At 41.8% G+C, this 17,614-nt stretch overlaps 1 protein-coding gene across 6 annotated transcripts in view; it reads right to left on the reverse strand.

Moving 5' to 3' along the window:
• Positions 1-17,614, reverse strand: part of RUSC2 (RUN and SH3 domain containing 2) — an 88,711-nt gene that overhangs the window by 28,097 nt on the left and 43,000 nt on the right. The window contains exon 1 of one of the 6 annotated variants that reach the window (XM_027839118.1): positions 4,682-4,874. The exons of the other annotated variants lie outside the window; for them this stretch is intronic. The gene's annotated coding sequence lies outside the window, so the exon portion shown is untranslated. Of the gene's footprint in view, positions 1-4,681; positions 4,875-17,614 lie in introns of those variants that run through there. 6 annotated transcript variants of the gene reach the window in all.

Below are 17,614 nucleotides of genomic sequence, written 5' to 3' on the forward strand. Positions count from 1 at the left end.
GGGACATCCTCTCAATTTCTAATTCATTGTCACCACAGAAAGAGCTGCTATAAATACTTTTGTACCTTGGGTCCTTTTCCCATTTCTATGATCTCTTTGGGATATAGACCTAGAAGTGGTATTGCTGGGTCAAAGGGTATGCACATTTTTATAGCCCTTTGGGCATAGTTCCAAATTGCTCTCCAAAATGGCTGAATCAGTTCACAACTCCACCGACAATGCATTAGCATTCCAATTTTCCCACATCTCCAACATTTATCATTTTCCTGTATAACATAGTTTTTCAAAAAAAGCAAACTGTGAAATGGAAATTCATGGTTTTATATCGAATCCTCTTTTTATTCTGTGCTGTGTACATGGAAATGTCTTTTTTTGTCTTTTTGTATTTAAGTTCAAATTCTAAAAAAAGATCCACTTAAAAAAAAAGATGAAAGCAGTGGAACCAAAGGTTAAGTAAGATTCTCTGAATCCACTGCAAGAAGCAGTTGGAATCCCTAGGAGACTGACAGAGATCAGTGAGGCCTAAGAACCTGGAGACTTTTCAAGTGGTAGACAGTTGTAGGATATCAACCCCTAGTTCAGGGGTGGGGAACCTGAGGCCTTGAGGCCACGTGTGGCCCTCTAGGTCCTCAAGTGCAGTCCTTTAACTGAATCTGAATTTGTTCTGTGAAGTCTGGATTCAGTCAAAGGGCCACACTTGAGGGCCTAGAGGGCCACACGTGGCCTTGAGGCTGCAGGTTCTCTACCCCTGCTAGTCTAAAGCTACCAGGACAGTGAACTTTGGAAAAAAGAGGGATAGACCTTTTATATAATCCTGCAAATACTCAAAGCCAACTATTATGTATCCCCACCAAAGTTTTACCTTTCCAAGTATCCTTGGTTCCTCCAACCTTATATGACTCAATATTGAGTTTCCTTACCATCTTGGTCATCTTCCTCCTCTAGATTATCAACATTTTCCTAAGATGTGATTGCCTATTAGACTGTGAGCTCATTGGGAGCAGGGACTGTCCTTTGCCTTTCTTTGTATGCCCAGAACTTAGTGCAGTGCCTGGTACATAGAAGGTACTTAATAAATGCTTGTTGACTGACTGACTGAATATAATATTACAGTTGTGGCCTGACTAGGAAAGAGTATAGTATATCCATGACCTCCCTCAATCTAGATACTATGCTTCTATTAATGCAGCCAGAAGAGATATTTTTTGATCGTTACAGCATATTTCTGGCTCACACTGAGTGTGTGGTCACCTAAAACTCCTAGATTTTTTTCCCACATGGACTGCTGTAAAACCTGTATTTTCCCCTTTCCCAGGCTCAGGCTAGAGAGTAGGTTATGGAAGTCTTGAGAAGAGAGAGTTTTCCCATTAGTAGCCTCACTGAAATCACCTCACCCAGCCAGTAGTTGGTTTAGCTTTCAGGGATTGTTCCCTTATTCACACAATAGGCCCTAAGCTTCAAGAGAAAGTATTCCTGCGAGTATTCAAATGAGATAATATTTGTAAAAAGTGCTTTGCACAGTGCCTGGCACATAATAAGTGCTATGTAAATGCTTATTCCCTCCCTCCTTCCCTCCCTGTGCCCTCATTTAATCCAGGGCCAATCAGTCAGACTATAGGGAGTGGCTCCTATGTCCCCACCCTTGTGCTGTGGGGGAATCAGGAGAAGACATAATCCCTGACTCTGGGGGAGCTCACAGTATGGTTGGGAAGGAAAGACATACAGGTAAGATGCCCCTTTCTTTCGAATATCCTGTCAATAATCACAGTGGGGAAATTGTATTCCAGTCTCTGGAGGAAGAGATGAAGGGCTGAGAAGACATTTGGAAACAGATTTGAATTTAAAACCAAACTCCAATAAAAGGAAAACTAGAAGCCACTTGGGGCCTTTTTTTTTGCTTGGGTGGTAGGGGAGGCTTGAAACACTATTTGTTTATCATCTGTGGTAATAGTGTTCGAGGCACTGGAAGTGGGACAAATACAAAATAATCTCCATGTTACCTTAGAGTTGTATAGAAGTTTTTACTGTTTGAAAGAATTTTCAAATCTACAATCTCATTCTGTCCTTAAAACAACCTTCTGGGTTAGGTGCTGCAATCTACATTTGGCAGATGAGGCCCAGGGGGAAGGGGAGCCACTTGTTTAAGGGTACACATCTGGCTCTAGAAAAACCAGGACTAGAACCTAGATCCCCTTGTTCCCAGCACATGTTCATTTCACTGGATCAGCTGAGTCTAGGTGGGAACACAAAATATATATGATGTGTACTCTCTCCTAGAGAGAACATTTACCATGATTAATAAGCATAATAATAACTAAAATTTTATAGAGCCTTAGGGTGTGCAAACAAAGTACCTTACATATATTATTTTGGTTGATCCTCAAAGTAGCCCTTTGAGGTAGATGGTATTATTATCCCCATTTTCAGATGAGGAAATAAAGGCAAAGATTTAAGGGGAAGGGCCCCATGAGGTCTGAGGGAGGATCTCAATGGAGGGCTTCCTGACCAGTTCCCTGGCTGCTTCACCAAAGAGTGCTCAGGATCATACCTCCTCAACATTCCACTCTGCCATTTCCCATCTGGGAAATGTTTGCTCAGATTTTTGCCCCAGGACCTCAGATGTGACTTCCTCTGTAATAAGATGAGTCTGAGGCCAACCATATTGATGAGGAAAAGTCACCCCTAGAATAAGGATAGGTTGGGTCAAAGGGCACATCTGAGAAGTTTTTGGAAGACTAATTCACTGTCCTTCAGGAAACCTAACCAACTGAGCACTCTAGGTCAGCTACTGGCCAGTCAGAGTCAGTCAGAGTTTGCTCTGACTCCCCAAGACTAACCTGATGTTACTCCCATCCAGAGTAGCCGTGGTTTTTCTTCCTGGCTCCAGAAAAGGAGAGACCTAGTCACAGGTAACCTTCCCTTCCTTCAACTACCATAGTTTTTAGGTTGAGATACAAAGAGAAGGAGACATTTACATGTTATTTGCCGCATTATTTGAGTGAGCATCTTAAGGGCAGGGACAGTGCCTTTCTTTGTATTTGTTTAATTTAGCACCGTATCTGGCACATAGTAAGTGCTTAATAAATGCCTGTTGACTGACTTAATAACTTTAACAAGGCTAGCTGTCAAATTGTGGGTTCAATCAACACGAGACCACAAGTCCCAATTCCCGAGACCAGGGAGGAAGATTTTTGGGAGGGCCCTTTCTCCATTGCTGGCTTGCGCCTTCCACAGGGAGATAGTGGGGACTCCTGGGCAGCATGCTATTAACGATCACAGGAAAAAAGCCTACAACCAGGAGAAAACACACCTTCCCTTGGGCTCTTCTTCTTTTAGGCCAAAGTTGTAGCAGAGGTAAGGTCTGTGAAGCGCTTGCTTCAGATGCCCCACAAGAACATAAAAAAAATATACAAAATAACTACTATGAAAGAGGAGGGAGGAGGCTTGTGCAAATTTTTGGTATTGCCTGAGATGTAAAGTTGACTAGTTAGGGCTCTGCATCAGGCCCCCTCCACTTTCCCTCCCATCAATGAAACTCAGCTGTTTCTTCCTATTCCTGGGTGAGCCCACACCATGAGAGCCTCTTTCAGACCCATAGGGCCACTCCTGGCTAGAAAAGTGTTTAGTATTTGGGGAGGAAGGCCCTACCTTATAGCCAGTGTTATCTTCCAGCCAGTCCTAGTGCCTATTAGTGGGTCTTCCCCTGCCTATCTTTCTCACTTCCTGGCATCTCCAGGGAGAAGTAGGAAATGAAGTGGGGAGAATGAAGAGTTAGAACACTGGGTCTGGGCCCAGATTTCAGTGACCTTAGCCTGAGGGGCCTGGGCTGCAAGGACATGGGCCTCAATAGGAATGCTAACTTATTACATACTAAAGGGTCTCCTGAGCAGACAGGTGGCAGAGTGAGGGGGCATGGTCAGGGAAGGGGAAAGGATGGAAGAAGGGAATATATTTCACTGGGAGTCTGAATGTGATACCAGGGGCCCTTTAGGTTATTGCCTTTCTGGTCAGCTGCCCTGAATATGACTCCATCCCCCATTCCAGTCCATCTCTACCCTCAACCCCCTTGCTGGCTGTTCTGCACACCTCAGAACATCTCTGGTCAGTACTGTAGGTCAGTACACTTAGAAAACTTATACCAAGATCTTATACTGAGGGCTTTCTGATCTCTATAGAATTAGGGGAATGGACAGTTTAATCCTTCATGATCACCCCATACCAGAGAATCTTACAGACTCAGTCTTCCTTTGGCAGCACTCCCTAACACATACTACAGCCTTTTGTCTTTAAGTATGTCTACCTCTCCCAAATAGAGCGCAGTAGGATGGAGGGAGCGGCCTGACTCCCTGAACCAAAACAAATGCTGATGTCTTGGGTAGCAGAAGGGAGGGGGGAGGGGGAGACATTCTATCTCATTGACAAGGCAGCACCAGCACAAACCCTTTTGGCCTGACTGCTTGTTATCCTTGTGTTGTAGTCACAAACACACACACACACACACACACACACACACACACACACACACACACGATTTAAGAGTTCTAGTGGCTATTCTATCTGACCTCATCTTCCTAGCCCTGAGCCAGATAGAAAAAGCCAGCCTCTATGATCTCGGGGTGTAAAAGAAAGAGCCAGGCAACCATCCAAGCCTCCCTGTTCTTCCCTCCCCATCCAGCTGTACCTCTGTGAGGAGCCTTCAACTAGACCTTCTTTCCTGATGGCTCTGGCCTGGCTGGGCAGGGGAATCTGGTTGATTTCCTCAGCTCTATTTTCTGTTCCTCACAGTTGCATCTCTGCTTATGCAGAGGGGCTGCGCAATTCCATCCCCAGCGTCCCAGCTGCTACTGCTGCCGCTGCCACTGCCGCTGCTGCTGCTGCTGCGGTGACGTTGTTGCTGAGGGAAAGGGAAGGAATAGGCATGCCCACAGCACAGCCATTCAGCTTCCCTCCCTGTCAGTCCCTGTGGGCTCTCAGCCCAGGGAAAGGGGGGCGGGGGAGGAGGAAGGAGTCAGAGATCCTGGCCAGGCGGAACTGGATGGAGGATTCTTTCTGAGCAGCAGAGGAGGAAGCAGGATGGGCTGGGCCCAGACCTCCTCATTACCTAGGAGGTCCCTGGGAAAGAACTTGGGATGGGGACAGACTTGGGGTTTCCTCCTTTTCTCTAGGCCCCTCCTTTCAGTTCTTGGCTGGAAACCACTCCTAGCACCTTTGAGTGACACCTCATTTCCTCCCCTTGACACCTTCCTTTGTTCAACCAGTGGGCCCAGAATGGGGATGAGATGAAGTGCAGGAGATGGGGGGGGGAGGAAGTATATCTGGATTGATTCCAGGGGAGTCATTTATAGAAGAAGTTCACCAAATCCTGGGAGAGTCATGCTGAGGTTGAGGACCAAGGAACGGGATTCAAATAGCAACACCATGCCCATTCTCTGTGGGTTCCAGGTAGTTTAACCAGAGGGAAGGGCTTCTTTTGGGGAGATATCTATCTCTTATCCAAATGAAGTCAGCTTCAACTTCTGGGGAAACTGTAATTAAGCCCCAGATTAAGAGATGAAGGTCTGTTCTAGAAAGGTGAAGGTATGGACAGAGGGTGGTTGTTTTCTAGTAACCAATGTTCTTCACCTTAAGAATGGCTCCCTGCCCCAACATGGGGCTCAGTTTCTCATCCCTGCATTGGGATCCCTTACAGCAGCAGAAACTGAGATCTCTCCCCAAATGCAATGTTACAGTTTTGCCTTTAGTCACTGTGGGGCCAAACCTTATCCTCCCAGTCATCCCAGCTGGAGGGGGAGGCTTCTTCAAGTCAGCCGAAGAACCACTGGAGAAAGGTCTGATGATGATAGTTAAGGGATAGTGTGCTGAGAAAAAGGAATAACTCCTGGATCACAGGAAGGAGTTCTATGGGAAGGTGGGTCTCTGGCAGGCAGGCAGAGTCCTGCCGTGTCTCCCATGGTTCAAGACCAGTTCTCTATGAATAAAGAGGAAGGGTGGGGTGGGCTGGTCTGGTCTATAGCAGACATTCTGTCATCCTGGGAACTCCAGCAACTTTGCCCAGAAGAACTATATTTACAACAATCAGTAGTACTGTATCTTTTCACTCTCTGTTATTTGACTCAGAGGCCAAAGAAGGTCTCAGGCCTGGCTAGTCTTATTGAGGTGAGAGAAGACAGGAAAGAAAAATAGTCCCAAAGTCCTCACCCTAGTGCTTCCAACACAACTTTGACTGGACCTATTGTAGTCATAGAATTATGGCACCAGATATTTAGGGCTTGAGATCTTAGAGGCCATCTAGTCCAAAATTTTCATTTTACAGATGAGGAAACTGAGATCCAGAAAGCTTAAGTGGACCTAAGTGCCCCAGGTTATACGGGTAGTAAGTGATAGGGCTGGGATTCAAACTAATGCCCTCTGATTCCAAATCCAGCACCCTTCTCATGGTGCCACATGGCTATCAAGGCCAGGTCACTGGGTCTCAGCCTGCTAGCCACCAAAAACACTCTCCTTCCTGCCTGAAGACCTAGGTAAGAAATCACTGACCACATGGTACAAGCAAGGGGCCAAGGACAGAGAGGGGAGAGGAGAGTAGAGGAGGAAAGAAGAGGAGCTCTGAGCTCACTTGGATTGTGACAGATAGGGCGGGCTGAGCCTTTTCTACCCCCTCTTACTTCCATATCTTTTCCATTCACAATGGAGACCATGTACTGAGAAGGAAAGACTAAAATCTCTCAAACCTGCTCCTAGTCCTACTTTTGCCCTTCTCTGCCCTGAAGGCCATTATCCTATGACCAGTCAGTCACATCAAGTATCTGAAACTCTATTATCTGGAGGAAGTAAAGAGACTATACTTTTCTTTTTGGCCCCAAAGGACAGAACCAAGGTCAATCATTGGAAAGCACAAAGAGGTATATTTCATTTTGATGTTAAGAAAAATGTCCTTAAGATTAGAGCTAAGCCACAAGTGCTTTCCTGAGGAGTAGTGAATTCGAACTTGGAAATCTTAATGCAGAGGCAGGATGATTATTTGTTGTGTATGTTATGGTATTATTTTGGTGGTATAGGTACACTGAGTTTCTAATTCTAAAATTATTTGATTCAATCACACAGGAGAGCCAGCATTCAGGAATTTATTCCTGCTGTTGATATAGGACAGCTGCTCTCCAATTTTATTGGTTTGGCCCACTTTAACTATACCACAGACCTCCTGCCACACTGACATACAGTTGCCATCACTAAAAAAAGTCTTCCTGGAGTTTATAAGTAGGGTTTATAGGACTTCTGATGAGACACCAATGGACTCATCCTAAGGAAGTTATTAATTTGTCAGAAGCAAAATGTATAAATTGTCACATTATAAACATAAGCAGTCTTCTAATCTGCTTCCAGTTTCTCCCTATACCATCCATCTATTATTCACATCACTTCAGGTCACTTCCCCTTCTCACTGACTTCCTATTGATCAAATCAAAATAAAAAAAAGGATCAAATGCAAACTTCTTGCTCCGGCTTTTAAGGCCCTCTGTAATTTGGCTCGATTTTGTCTACCCAACCTTATTTCCCCTGGAGCCCAACATTTGCCTTTCATTCTAGTCAGGCTGGGTCTCCTTGATGCCCCTCACATATTGCTCATTCCCACCAACTATGACTTTGCCCATAACACTCTTCCTGACCAGGAATGCTCTTCTCTATCTTTTCTCCATATCTAAACTTTACCCATCCTTCTTCCCGTCTCCACTATAAAGTGTTCCTTGGCTACTCCAGTCCACACTAATACTATTTCCTTCCTTTGATCTACTGCAGAACACAAGCAATGAAATGAAGAAATATAAAAATTGGCCTCAGGCCTGCTTAGCCCACTTCTATGTCTTGGTGGAAGAATGAGGGGAAACAAGGTAGAGGGTGCTAAGAATCAGACAGTTTATAATCTCTAAATGTAATATCTTTGTCCAGTGGCCAAGAATTAGCTATACTATGGAAGAAACTATACTGTATTAATTTTGACATTTCTTGTTATAAATGAAACCAGAGGACAAAAGGCAATTGCATCTAAATTGATGTGAACTAAGGATAATTCACAGGTACTCTTTGGAGAAGCAAATAACGGTAATTATTAAATTTACATATCACTATGTGCCAGGCATTATGCTAAGTGCTTTACAATTATTATCTTATTTGATTCTCACAACAATCCTTGAAGGTAGGTGCTATTATCATCACCACCATTTTACCCTGGAGGAAACTGAAGTTAAGTGACTTGACCAGGGTCACACAGCTAGTTAAGTGTCTGAAGCTAGATTTGAATTCAGGTCTTTCTGACTCCAGGTCAGGTGTTTTATCCACTGTGCCACCTTGCTGCACCAAATAATGGATATTATCGGTCTCCTTGTATACAGTCTTTCTTTTCCAAGTGAATTCTATACAGCTGATAAACTGGTATTCTAAAAGTATATATCTTCCTATTTTGCTCCCACATTCAAGAAGCTTTGGGAACTCCATTGTCTTCAGGATTAAACACAGATTTCTTCTGGCACTCAAAGTACTCCACGATTTGGCCCTTACATCTATCTTTGGACTGAATACATATTGTTCCCTCTCACATACTTTCTATACTCCAGTCAAATTGGTTTACTTGCTGTCCACAAAACATTTCATTTCTTGCCTCTATCACTCTACACAGGCCATTTCCTTTTCTGGAATGATCTCCTTCCTCATCTCTGGCTTTTAGAACCCTTGGTTCCCTTCAAGGCTCAGATCAAATGCCACTTCCTTCAAGAGACCTTTCTTTATTCCCCCAGTTTATTCCCCCTAAATGTACCAATACTGAACATTAATTTTATGTATATTCAGTATTTATCTGTAAACACATTTCAGCTCAGTAGAATGTACACTTTCTGAGGGTAATGACTATTTGTTTTTGTATTTGTATCCCAATGCCTTGGCACACAAGCATTTATGCTTGTTGATCAAGTTGGTCTAAATGTATGTCTAGAGGAAAATGAAAAATATTTCATGGAAAAAAGGTACACTAATGCACTGTTGGTGGAGTTGTGAACTGGTCCAACCATTCTGGAGAACAGTTTGGAACTATGCCCAAAGGGCTATCAAACCCTTTGACCCAGCAATAACACTACTAGGTCTGTACACCAAAGAGATCGAAGGAAGAGGATCTACATATACAAATATATAACACACATACATATCTATACACACAAAAATATTTATAGCAGCTCTTTTTGTGGAGGCAAAGAATTGGAAATTGAGGGGATGCCTATCAGCTGAGGAATAGCTGAAGAAGTTGTGGCATATGACTGTGATGGAACAGTATTATACTATAAGAAATGATGAGGGGAATAGTTTCAGAAAAATATGGTAAGACTTACATGAATTGATGCAAAGTGAAGGGAGTACAACCCAGGAGAACACTGTACACAGTAACAGCAATATTGTAACAATGATCAGCTGTGAAAGACTTAGCTACTCTGATCAGTACAGTGATCCAAGACAATTCCAAAGGACTCATGAAGAAAAATGCTATCTATATCTAGAGAGAGAACTGACATGAATTTGATGTGATCTTGAGTGCAAATTGAAGCACACTTTTTTCACTTCATTTTTTTTTTGCCTTTTTTTCCAATATGGTTAATAGGGAAATGTTTTGCATGACTTCATATGTATAACTGGTATATTGCTTGTCTTCTCAATGAGTAGGGGAAGAGCTAGAGGGTAGGAGATTAATTTGGAACTCTTAATTTTAAAAAATGAATGTTAAATAAATGAAGTATATTTTAAAAAAATTTCATGGGACAATTGGTCATCTTGTATTATGATGCCCATGATAAGTACTCATGATATCACTATGAAAATAATTATAGTTTATATACTAACATCTGTTGCAGAGATTGAGGATACAGAAATTCTATGAAGAATTCACTAAACTTCTCCATATTGAACCAACATACACTTTCATATACAGAGATTTCAATGCAAAGGTAAGCATGGGGAGGATGGTTAAAAAAACACATTAAACGGGGGAACTAGGTGGTGCAGTAGATAGAGCTCCGGCCCTAGAGTCAGCAGGACCCAAGTTCAAATTCGACCTCAGACACTTAATACTTACTAGCTGTGTAACCCTGGACAAGTCACTTAACCCCCATTGCCTCACAAAAACAAAACAAAATTAAAAAACAACAACAACAACAACAACAAAACACATTAGAAAATACAGTTCAGGAAGAAGAAACATAAGAAGCCAAAGGCTTACAGACTACACCAAAGCTTTATATCTGTATGTTATAAAATGTTTCTTTAATAAAATTTTTTTTGGAAGACAGAAGATGCTGAACTTATTGAACACCAAATAATACCACAAAAAGAAATTTAATTATATTTTATCAGATAAGAAACTACTTATCACTGTATCACTGGAGTCATTCCTGAAATAACGGCCTATTTATAGTTAGAGTAAGGATCAAAATTAATACAAATCCTGAAGAAAGAATAAAATGGAGAAAAGATATGCAATTAAAACTCTAACCTGACCTTTTAAAAGGTTATTGATGCTTAAAAATGGGAACTGAATGGAAGAATGAACTTGACACTGGTTATAGCAATTTCTTAAAGAAGCTTAACTGATGTAAATCAACTGTTACAATGAGGAGACCAAAAGAGACTAGACACTATTCCAGTTATCAAACATATCACCTAATCAAGAGATGAAATATGGCAGCCAAGCATAACATTGGTATAGAATATTAACTTGTTTGTAAAGCAATGATACAAGCAGAAATGCCTGACAGTGAGAAGCAATGTAGGGAAAAATAAGTTTAAGGAAAATTAGGCAAGAGATCCAACTAAGCAAAGTCATTCCGAAGGCATGTGAGGATGAAATTGGAAGGAGGCCAACAGATTAAAAAATAGAAAAGATCTATAAAGATTTTTTATAACAATCTCTTTATCATTAAGACAGTGGAGCCATCACATTTGTACCACAATGTCAGTCTCAGATGGTTGTCTGAGAAAGTAGACAGGTGGAAAATAGGTGGAAAAAGCAGTTGGATTAGAGAAGAAACCCATGTTAGAGGTGACTCAGTTTTGAGGGTTTTGAGAAATCTATTGCCAAGGTATCTGAAATGGGGGAGAATACTGAAGGCATAGAACCCCACCCCACCCAAACTCAGATCTTATTGACCCAAATCAGGCAACTGAGAATAACTATTAATACACATACATACTTTTCCAACTCTACCCATTAAAAAATTATAATTATAATAAAATTATAAATTTGCATCAAGGGCATCTATGATGAAGATATGATAAGTGCATTAGACTTGCAAATGACATTCTACGAAGATGACATTTCTTATCTAGCTTTTTTGGGAGACCTGGGTAGGGTAAGAGATCAATTGGAATGGGAGTCTTTGAAAGAGTTAACAGCAATTCCTAGTGCCGATGTAAGACAGAGGGGCAGAAGAATCAAGTCAGTCAAGATGTAAGCTGGAAGGCAGGTTGCTGAGAGGCATTTCTCTGCTAGTGAGAGCACCAGTAAATGGGATAAAAGAAGCAGGAAATGGTACAAAGACTTCAGGGAGCTTGAAGGAGGATAGGCTAAGTGGCGTGGGGAGGTAAGAAGTGGGATAGAGACCTCTCAGGAATCAAGACTCAGAATTAAATTGACTGCTGGTCTTGGAGACACAAAGACCCTGGATGGGCAGATCTGTCTCTCCTTCCCTTCTCTTCAACATTTTTGATTAACAGCTGTCTATAATCACTATCCCCAAGGACATACACATTCCTTAACTCTCTGAAATACAGTTTCTATGCCCATCAATGAATATTCTCTCTTCAAGATGAGAAATGACCTCCTAATCATCTGTTCAATGGACTTTAAAAATTTTTCATTCTCCTTGGGATTTAGCACTTTCTTAAAACTTCCTTCTGCCTGGGTATTCTTTTGTACTATATTGTTCAGGTATTATTGCCACATCTCTTTCTCATCTGGCTCCACTTCCTTTTTCCACCCCCAAATGCAAACATTCCCTAATGGATCCTGTCCTTAGCTTTCTTCTCTATGCACTCTTCCTCATTCACTCCTATTGTTATCATTTCTATCAAGCTATCAAATATACCTCTTCAGTCCTGATTCTTGAGTTTCATTCCTGTATCTTTAACTGCCTGCTAGACATTTCCACTTGTATGTCCCATGTGGTAGGAATGACACCTGTTTTATCCAGGATGGGCTAGTCCTTTAAGGATGTGGCCCACCCTTGCCACTTAAGGCAAGGCCTATTCAATGGGGAGTTGGTGTTGGAGATTTTAGCAGAATTTCCAAACTCCAAAGAAATGTCTTTTCTGTCCTAGCTGGATGTCCATACATGGGACCCTGACATCCTGTAGCTGCAGAATTATTTGGGGTACATGGGGAATCCTCTTGGTAGGGTAAGGAGGAAGCTCCCATTTACCTTTCAGGGTTAACTTGATGGATGCTTAAGGAGTCTGAGAAGCAAAGTAGAAATATAGAAAAATTAAGTACTCCTTGGCTCGTTAATTAATTTTAAAAAGCTGAAATGTTAACATAAGGAAAATGGACAGAAATTGTTCCTGTGAATTGGACAATTAGAGGCAGAGATGAAGAAACTTAAGATCTTTAAGGACCATACCTTGAAGGTAAGAGAAGCACCTTAAAAATCTAGTAAGCACATAGCAAAAGAGGGCAACGCTAATTGGGGTGGGGATTGATAGGTCACAGATGGAAGTATGACTCAGAGGCTTTGCTGGAGAATGTGCTAAACCCTGCCAGAAACAGGGCTATAAGTGAAGAGAATAGGAACAGGAGAAGGGGATTGGGAACCACAGGTGGTAAGAAAGCCTTAGGACTATCTCATTATTAGGTTCCAGGGAGTGATTTCCTCCACAGGGGATTCAGAGGGTGGATGTGCTTTCACCATCAAGGAACTAGGGAGATTACAGAAGTTTAAACAGAAAGCTAAGGTAGCAGTAGAACAATGGTTAATGAGGTTATGTTCTAATGGAGGCAGCTCAGAGTTTTGTCAATTGCAGTTTCACTGGCTTAGAACTTCCAAAGTCAGTGGAACTAATTAAAGGTCCAAGATGGGTACTGTCCTTTGTCCCTTTTTAGGTGGTTAAAATGGAGAGTTAAAATAGAATTCCTCTCTAGTTTCCCAATGAGTGAAAGCAAGGGAAGAGATGGCATTTTTAAAAGAGATGGCTATGATGGACTGGATTTATAGTTGCATCTCACCAGCTCTCCACCTCCTATTACCAGTTTGCTTCAGATACAAGTAGATCATGCCTTGGGGGGTTCTTCTCTGCCAGATCACCATATAGGCCTGGGCAAATCAAGCTGTGAAGTCTGAAGGGCAGCTGTCTAGGCATACAGGGCTGCTCACATAAATAAGGCACTTTGGGGATGATGGCAGGTGACAAGGTGATCACCACTATGGTAGGTAGGTAGAGAGTGATACTCTTTCCCATAAAGAGCTTTGGGTAGGATTTTTGAAACACAAGGAGGACAAGATGATGATTGATGATCAGTTGGTAGAGGTACCAGTAAATTTATATCAAGACATCCAGGATTGGGGCTGTAATGCCTTGCCCAAATTTAGGATATCCCTGAAAGCCCTTCTCCCCAGACCCCAGACACATCTGCTCATTCAAAACCACCCATATCTTTATACCCAGAAGATCTGAGGAACTGTTAGGATAACTCTGCCTAGGGTTATAGCCAAATCTTAGTCTATTCTAACTGCAGGACTACAGGAGGCCTAGAAGCCATATCCTCAAATCATTGTGACTTGAAAAGGATGCATAACGCTAGCAGCCAGGTTACTATTATACCAGGGCACCCTCCCAGGGTCTATTGGGGTTCTCTACTTTTCCAAGTGGGGAGAAGATTGCTGAGGAAAGGAGCACCTTTGCTCAAGTAAAGGTGAGTGAAAGACAGGAGGTGGAGCCTAGATGGCAGAGTGATAGAAGCAGTGCAGTGAACTCTCTTCCACAAACTTCTCCAAACAAATCTAGAAAATGTACCAGATTGAATTTTTTTTTTCTCCCACCAGATCGAATTTGATGGGGAAATCCAGAAAAAGTCACAGTGAGTCATCTGTCCAGCCCAATTTGGCATAGGCAGAGAGGTCTGTGGACAGTGAAGAAAGAGTCAGTCCAGGAGTATAATGCTCAGACCATTGTGCACAAGGGAAACAGAAGGTCTCAGACTCAGACTGAGCCATCTTTAAGACCCATACCAGGGCACTGCAATGGGAACAGGTGCCAAATGAGAGATTTATTGCCCACTCCCAGGGTGGAATGAGAATAGGGCTTGGGCATGGAGTAGTGTTCCCAAGTAGAAAGGCCCTGAGCCAGTGTAATGAGAAAGTATGAAGCTCAAAAGCCAGCAACAGCAGCAGCAGCAGCAGCAGTGCAGCTAAGACCCCAGACTCAGAGCAGGGTCTCACTTCCAGCATTAGCCCAGCCTGCAAAAGAATAACCAAGGCAGGAATCCTAGTCCAAAGGTAAGCCTATAGTTCTGTCACTTTGAACCAATAGAGCTTTTTAGCTACCTGACAGGGGTGGAGTTCAGCAGCAGTCTGCTCTTTCTCAGACCCAAACCCATGTCAGGAACTTGGGGGGGGAGGGAGGCAGGCAGAAGCAATTAGACTCTGCCCTGGATCAATCCAATTTGGGAGCATTGACAGCTTGCAGAAACCTAGCCTGTCCTTGAGATCTTGGAATAACACAATACTCAATACTCCCAGAAAGCAAAAACAGACTTTTCCTCTAGAAGTGCTGCACAGCCCAGCCTTAACCTCAAGTCTGATGTCGGGAAGCAGGTTGGAAGAATGTGCAAACAAATGAACAAAAAAGAACTCCATCAGAATTTCCAATTATGGTGGCAGGGGATACTCAAGACACAAACACAGGGCAGCTAGGTGGCTCAGTGGATACAGTACCGAACTTGGAGTCAAGAGGAACTGAGTTCAAATCCAGTCTCAGACCAGACACTTGACACTTACTAGCTGTGTGACTCCGGGAAAGTCACTTAACCCCAACTGCTTTGCCAAAAAAAAAAAGGACACAAACAGAAGAATAGAATGACTCTGAAACATTTACAAGCAAAACCTCAGAGAAAAACACATCTAGGGCACAAACTCAACTAGAATTCCTGGAATTGATGAAGCAAGAGTTTAAAAAAGAGTTAAAAATGTTTTTATAAATGGAATGAGAGCAACTTAAGGAAAAATTGGAGAAGGAATGAGAGTCATGGAAGAAAGAACTGGAGAAAGAATTAACAGCTTGGTATGAGAAGTACAAAATCTTACACAAGCAACAGACTCCCTGAAAATCAGAATGAACCAAATAGAAGCCAATGATTTCATGATACAACAAGTAATAGTAAAAAAGTATAAAGGTTGGAAAAATAGAAGAAATAAAAGAATTGCAAAGCAAAAACAACTGACCTGGAAACATATCAAGGAAAAAAAAAATTAAGAACCACTGCACTAAGATTCATCTGAACACCATGACCAAACATTGAGCTTGGGCATTATATTAAGAAAACAGCCCAGATCTCCTAGAATTAGAGAAAAAGGTGGAAATTGAAAGAATCTACCCGTCACCATTCTGAAAGAAATCCCAAAATAAAAACTCTCAGGAACATCATAGCCAAAATCCAGACCTTTCAGGTCAAAGTAAAAATACTGCAAGCAGTCAGAAAGAATGAATTCAAGCACCAAGGAGCCACAATCAGGATTGTATGTGATTTAGCAGCCATCACTGTTTGGGAGTAGAGAACTTGGAATACGACATTCCAGAAGGCAAAGGACATAGGCTTACAGCCAAAAATAACTCACAGGGCAAAATTGAGTATAATTCTACAGGGGAAAAATTGGACCTTTAATGAAACAGAAGACTTTCAAGCATTCCTGATGAAAAGACCAGGGAAACTTTGAAGTTCAAACACAGTAGTGATAAAACATAAAATGTAAACATGAATGAACAATGATAAAGGACTAAAGGACAAACTGCTTATACATGTATCCCCTCTGAACCCTCTCTTCATTAGGGTTCAAATAGAGAGAATCTAATTGAACAAGGCCTGGGAGTAGTTCTGTTACGTATTGATGATCTTAAATAAAAAAAAACAAACAGAAAGAGAAGGGAAGGAATATACTAAGGGGGAGGGGAGAGAAAGGAAGACAGGAAAGGTATCTCACATAAAAAGGGTACAAGTAGACATCTATACAAACAAGGAGCAGTACGTTAGAGGAGGGGAGTGCAGCGGACAACTGAAACTCTTATTTGAACTGGTCAAAAGGAGGCAGGCACACACACACACACACACACACATACACACAGAGTTCATACAGAAATACATTTCACTCAACAGGGAAATAAGTTAGGTGACTTGCCAGGATCACACTGCTAATAAGTGTCTAAGAAAGGATTTGAACTCAGGAAGATGAATCTTCCTAACTCCAGGCCTGGCACTCTATCCACTGAACCACCTAGCTGCACCCTCCCTTCCCTGCCTCTCAATAAGTGCCTCACTACATTCTAACTTTGATCCTAAATCACTAGACTGGCCTCACTTAGGCCTGCCTGAGCACCTCAAAGTCAACTTCTCCAAAATTGAATTTATCATTCCTCTCCCCTTCCTCCAAACCCTGTATCCTTTCTGGGTATTTTTATTTTGGTTAATGGCTATATTATTCTTCCAGTCACTTAGTCTCAAAACCTTAGTTATCTTTGATTCCTATTCTTCCTTACCCACACATAGAGTCCATTACTAAGTCATCTCCATTTCTCTTTTGTAATATCTTTCACATTCATCCTTTCCTTTCCTTTTTCCTTTTGACTATCTTAGGTCTGGTCTTTATACCTAGATTATTGTAGTAGTAGTAGTAGTAGTAGTAGTAGTAGTAGTAGTAGTAGTAGTAGTTCTAATTGGTATATGTCTGTGTCATTCGTCTTCAAATTCATAATGCACACAAGCCATATTGATCTTCTGAAAACATCATGTTCATGAACATTGGCATTAATGTTCATAATGTTAATAATAACATAGACATTAGTCTACTTACTCACTGTCATCTATACGTGTCATATACATTCTGTTCCCTCTGCCTATGCTTATACTATTCTGCCTAAATTGCCTTCCCTCTTTTTCTCTACTTGTCTAAGTCTTATCTTTCTTTCAAGGTCCTCCCCAAACCCTGCTAGATCCCACCTCCTCCCCCAGATTTCCCTATTAACATTCACCTATTATTTCACCTTAAATCCTTTAATGCTTTTATTTGTACTCTCCATTGGAAATTACTATGGTATGTTATATCATTCTTTACCTTTTTGTTGGTATATTCTGTATGTCCAACAAGATTTGTAAGCCTTGTGAGGACAGCGACCATCTTCTATGTCACTGAATTCTCTTTGCATAGATAGAAGCTAAACAAATGTTTGATGCTGCTGCTGAACGTCAGGCCAAACACATTAGACAGGTCATATAGGTCAATATTTTTTTTTTGTCCAGGCAATTGGGGTTAAGTGACTTGCCCAGAGTCACACAGCTAGTAAGTGTTATGTGTCTGAGGTCAAATTTGAACTC

The sequence above is a fragment of the Vombatus ursinus genome, unplaced genomic scaffold, assembly GCF_900497805.2.
Source record: "Vombatus ursinus unplaced genomic scaffold, bare-nosed wombat genome assembly UNPS02014832.1, whole genome shotgun sequence".
Lineage (NCBI taxonomy): Eukaryota > Metazoa > Chordata > Mammalia > Diprotodontia > Vombatidae > Vombatus > Vombatus ursinus.